The sequence below is a fragment of the Neodiprion fabricii genome, chromosome 6 (assembly GCF_021155785.1).
Source record: "Neodiprion fabricii isolate iyNeoFabr1 chromosome 6, iyNeoFabr1.1, whole genome shotgun sequence".
In the NCBI taxonomy this organism is placed as follows: domain Eukaryota; kingdom Metazoa; phylum Arthropoda; class Insecta; order Hymenoptera; family Diprionidae; genus Neodiprion; species Neodiprion fabricii.
The window spans coordinates 6,836,764-6,842,751 of NC_060244.1; the positions used below are offsets into that span (position 1 = coordinate 6,836,764).

Below are 5,988 nucleotides of genomic sequence, written 5' to 3' on the forward strand. Positions count from 1 at the left end.
GGGAGAACAGGTAACTAAATGATTGGTACGCCTGGATAAGTATCACAGATAATGAATTATCGTTTATTAAAGAATTCTGATGAAAATATCACGCGGTTCTTTCGCCACAGCTCTGGCTGAGTGTAACCGGCATTTTTAGCTCCCGCTCGGGAGAGGGTTCTCGAACGATCATTCGTCGCAGAGACGAAACGTCAGCGTCTGCTTACGCTGCCGCTTACGATCTGGGGCGCTGCTCTCAGCTCTGACGACGGGCGAATCTGGTCGTTGTCGAGAGGTCGCCACACTACGCATTCGCAGCGCGCAGTTCATCGTCTCGTCAGAGCTGATCGTGAGCTGAGCGGCGGTATTTGCTTTCGAATAGTCGGAAAAGAGCCTCGACCGTCGACAGATCACAAAGTGTAGTTTGACAAGTGCTTGCCGACAAATTTATTGTGTACGTGAATGAATCGAAGAATTGCTGAGACGAGTATCTCAAGGAATAAAAACAGTTATTGAAGTAGGAACAGGCTGAAGCTATCTAAGGTGAGTTTCATGTATTGAGTTGTGATTGTTTGGTGCAACTTCAGGTTTAGCGATCTCAATTGTCGTATATCTGTGTCGAACTTCGTGTTTTCATTGTTTTTTCGCTGATTTTTGGCAAATTCATAGTTGTACTGTTAGCAAGTTTGTTCCATCGATTAGCAGCCAGATACAGCCTAAAAAGTGGAGCCTAATCGTGAAATAAAGTGTTATTGCGGTGCAGATACTTGGATTAAAGCCTTCTAAAATTATCTGAGTAGATTATTGACACATTGAAATTACTCTCCGGCACACTTTGGTTACTGACAAGCGTTTTGTTACAAGAAAATGCCCCGATAATCTTTCGTCACGAGGTCACGGTTTTCTTTCTTACGTTTTAAAAAAACCGTTTTTGTAAAACGTGAACTTCAATTGTTTTGTGTCTACAAGGCCTGGCTTTCGGTTCGCAGATCGCATCTCTCACGTAGAGACACATTTGTGAAATGCAATTGTAGCGTAATTACAAACGCGTGGTTCGTTTTGAGGTCATTTCTTGGGTATGAAAAAATTTAATCGAAGCGTTAGTATTCTTATTTACATGCGGCTGCACTTGTTGTGATATAATGCGTAGCGCGAAGGTTGTTGCGGCATACCGTTCAAAACAAATAACAAACCTCAATAGGTTCGTGTTTATCACTGCGAGTATTTCTGCGAATTATAAATCAGCGAAATCATGTTTATCCAAATTTCTTTATGGGGATCGGTAGTGTGATCCTTTATTCTGCAATTCTTTTTTACCGTGTAACTAAAATTGATGCATTAAGCGGCGTTGTGAGTTATTTCAATGAATCTTGGAAGACATCATTTATAGTAGCGCAACTGATGAATTTATTGCAGAAAAACAACAGGTATAAAGCAATCCTAGGCATCTAAGTCATTGATTACTTGATTACATCGACGCATCTAAAGAAAAGCAGCATGCGTCAAATTTCTTACGAAAACTAGCATGTTTCGTTTTCATCACGAAAACTAGCACGTTTTGATTGTGGTGTGTGGTAGTCGAAATGAAAGTCAATTTGCGGGTACAGAAATGCGTTTTTCGCGTCAAAATAAACTTATAAATATTCTCGAAATTGTGTTGTCCATGCAGATCTTGGAATAATTAATGCTTTTTTTACAGGTTCTTTACAGATGTTGTAAATTTCTTCCAGATTTTTCATCGATATAAATATCAATTCGTTTTCTTATATTTACATTATCTAGTCCTCACCTAAACTAGGCGTGATCTTTCTACAAGAGTGTAACAACTTTTGTATCTTATTGGAGATGACTAAATCAGTCCTTTTGGATTTTTATACCTAACAATACCACACTCTTACTAATGTGTATTAAAACGTGCTAGTTTTCGCGGTTAATGTCTAAACGTGTTAGTTTTCGCGGTGAAAACCACACATGCTAGTTTTGGTAATAAATCTGAATCGTGCTACTTTTCGTAAGAGACACCAACATAATCGATAAAATTTTGCAAGGCTTGGCATAATACATAAGACACTGACATTGCATGATTTAAATACAGAGTATATAGATGTTGAACATGGATTACTAAGAATATTTTGTGATCTTTCATCTGATTGCAGTTAAATTGCACCAAGATTAGTCAAGGTTAGTGAGCACCTGAATTAAGTGACTGTAGCGATGAGTTGGAAAACAAAATGCAGAAGCTGAACAGGTTACAAGATTGTGAAAGAATGAAAAACAGGTATATGTACATTTAAAATCATTCTTATACTATTAAGCTATTATACTATTAAGCTATTTTTACTCTTTTGTGAAATTTATATTTTGATTGAAATTTATTGCTATTCAGTTTTTGATTATATGTTATAAAAGAGGTTGTAAATTTTCAATCATACATGTATTGATTCGGAAAATAAAACACTAGTGAAATGTTATTTCTTATCTGATTACAGGGACAGACTACATTGCAGCATGATTGACCACATTTAGCAATGATGTGAAATGGATTAACCCGTTCAATCGATTTCTTAGAAATTACTGAAAATTAGAATAACCCCTACAGTGAACGAAACTTACAGGTATGTAATGGATCTGGTTTTTAATTTCAGTATTGCTTTTGATCGTAAATAATTTTAGCTGCTCACTGATTTTACGAGTTGATTTGATACTTGCGCTTATTTTATTCACGTTATATTATTAATTTTTGTCGGTCATTTAATTGTATGAGAAACTACTGAAATATTATGGAACGTAAAATTGTTTTGACACAGACGGTCTGTAGAGACATGAAATCAGATCCAAGTATATTATGTGAGTAATGTGCTGTTATATTTCTATTGCAGTGTAAATAGTGCGTCGCTTCACCATGCAACCTTGGACACTACGAGAACTACTACATGTAAAGTGTGGAGCAACCCGGAGGAGGTAAGAATATTTATTTTGACAGTTGGTTGATAATTCAAGATGGTACATTTTAAAGCGAAATTTTTTTTTTGCTCAACATGTGGTGAAAAAATATGGACGTGAACGACATTAATAATTAATTTGAGAACTGAAGATCCAATTTGTTAAATTAATACGAGTTTTCATTTTTGTTTTTTCCAGAGATGAGCAGAGACATCCGAGTAACTTCTCCACTACTCGGCAACGTTGGTGAGTTTGCATGTGTTTAGGTTACAGGTATTACCTTGGGTCTCCTTCGTCACGTGGCGTGGCGGTAACAATTGTTCACAAATCTTCGATTTCTTAGCTCCATGGGTAGGCTCATTCGCGGTCGCAACGGTGCTTGTTTTCAATCTCGTTATTTTTTATTTTCAATCTTCTTTACCACAGCTGACTTAAAGTTAGAAATTATGCACGTTGCCAAACGCGGAATGAGCATCGCGACAGGTAACCATCGCTTACTCGACATTCGCGAGCCGAATTTTGTTCAGCTACTGATAGAATGATCGATGTTTGAATTTACCTGTGATGTCGTTTAAGTGGTGGATTCACCTGAGGTTTCAACATATTCCAACGATTATTTAATCATATTCACATGATTGTTTGATTTCAAAGTCTGGCATAACATAACGTAGTAAAATTGCATGTTATATCTCGAATCATTTTCAACTGCTCAACAGCCAGCAAGTATCTATCAACTGTAGGTTTAGCTCGCCTAGAAAAATGCTGATTAGCATACAGGATGTTCCTAATCTACTTTATAAAATGTTGGTGTACCGATATTCCGCCAGCAATCGTTGAAATAACACATACAACAATATCACGACATTGCAGCTGGCGGACTGAGGTACAAAAACATTTTGCTCCCTACAGGTAATCAACGAAAAAGTAAGTCACAGTGACCACGGCGCGAATGAGAAGGGATGACGTGTGTTGGAAAGAATGGAAAATCGTATAGATCGAATATAGGTAACCGGGTAGGTAGGTGGACGTTTTGGGATCCGTCGCGGGGCTTATGCATGTGTGTGTGAGTCTTTCGTTTCAACATTTACGTTGGGTGGTTCCGTTGGGGATCAGGCGAGGGTAGGAAGGTCGCGTCCTGCCGCGATGTTATTTACTTTTGTAATCCACAGCGTCAAACGATCACAGTAATTCTTCTCTAGAAACACATAAAAATAATTCGGCTTAAAAGTCTCCGGACCATTTGTAAGCTTTTAATTTTAACGAGGTTCAATTTCTCAATTTTTGTCACTGGGCACATTTTTCGATTGTTATTTAATTGACCTCTGTGATCGTCTGAATGGGCAAAATGTATCTCTGGATCATCTATCGCGTTCCGTGGTACGCTAGATGGGGAGAGATACTGAGCTCGAAGACGTCGCGTCGAAGAGGACCGCCGACCGTCACGCCACACCCTAATGCATGAGCTTTTTCACCCCAACCTCCCTCCCACATTTGATTCGCATCTGAGAACAACAATCCGCATCGCAATGTGTCGGATTCAAAAAGACGCAGATGCGGATTGTGTTTCTACAGAATTTACCGCATTTCCTAGATGTTTAAGATTTTTTAATCAGTCGCGCCTTTTTGCGCGTAGATTAATCACGGGAGTCGGACGCGCCTTTTGCGTGACGATTTCGCAAACGGTATATAAAAAAGTAAAACACTCTTGCTGTACTGAGCTTTCAGTTTTTCAGTCAATTTTGTAACGAACAATTAAGTTTATAAGTTTAGCCGTGCCTTTTGCGCGTTGACTTGAGACTTTTTGGTTCTGAGTGAAAGTGTGGCACTTACAAGCCAAGCAGCTTGACGCTTGGGGACAAAAATGTCGGGAGCGTTGAATGATAGTGAAGAATTTTGGCGTAAGTATTCAGCAAATATATCTCAGGTGTACAAAAGTATTTGTTTTACTGATTACATTTTTTTCTGTTTCAGAGCAACAGACTAATTTTTTTCACATTTACACTGATTGTGAGAAATTTAAAAAGGGTGGTCATAGACCGGGAACACCGGGAAAACCGGGAAAAGTCAGGGAATTATTATGGGCCATACGAAAAAACTTACTTTTTTTAATACTTCTGTTTCAAATTTCAGCTATGTTTCGTAAATTCATTTCTAATTATTCGTGTGAAACGAAGCAATACTATGTGTTTTTTAAATCCAAATTTATATATTCAAGATGCACCTTTGGAGCTTTTGGTCATAAAAGCTACCTAACATTATCTAAGTTTTGTGGGAAACGTCAGGGAATTCTGAATTTTCTGACGGAAAAAAAGGAATTTTGTCGAGCTAAATTGCCACCACCCTGATAGGGTTTTCAATCGAACCAAATATTTACTTCTAGCATTCTTGGCCAGAAATTGGTTTTAAATAAAAAAGTAGTTTTTTCACGTATAGGAATAACGGAGTTGAAGACTATTGCTATGAATGTCATATTGGAGTCCACATAATTTTTGTCAGTGCATCCAATTTTGCCGTTGTGCTAATCGTACTTTTGTCTGTTTCAGTTAATCAAACCTTTTGTCTGTTTCAGCTAATTTAACCTTTTATCTGTTTCAGCTAATCTGTTTCTCCCTTTTTTTTTGGTAGTTAACATTTTTTCTAATCTAAGCTCATTACTTTTTTGTCTGTTCGATCATGTTACTCATTATATTCTCATTCTTTCCAATGAAATTAAACGCAGACCATAATATCGATCGTCTCGCTTTTCACTTCACAATCACAGTCTGTGTTATTTGCTGATGACAATAATAAATTTAAAAAATAGGCATGCTGAAGGTATCGAGAAAGTTCCGTTGTATCATTATCGTAATCTAAGTTCTTTTCTTTTCAGATATTCAAATGGTGAATAATTTCATTTCAAGTCAGACTTTGCCTTGAGAGGAAAAATTTGAAATCGGTAACGGTAAATTTTCACTTTTCAAAATAAATGCCGAACGACCGAATGCCAAAAGTTTATCAACTGCATGCCTTATATAAGATGATATACAAGTGGAACTCGTCTTCATGATTGCCATAGTTTATGACTCA

General features: G+C 37.4%; 1 long non-coding RNA gene across 1 annotated transcript; it reads left to right on the plus strand.

The window, feature by feature from the left end:
* The first annotated feature begins 2,499 nt into the window (after positions 1–2,499).
* On the plus strand, positions 2,500–3,280 carry LOC124185202. The gene is made up of 3 exons (XR_006871349.1): positions 2,500–2,594; positions 2,859–2,940; positions 3,121–3,280. It is a non-coding gene; the product is annotated as an uncharacterized LOC124185202 (long non-coding RNA).
* Positions 3,281–5,988: the final 2,708 nt, after the last annotated feature.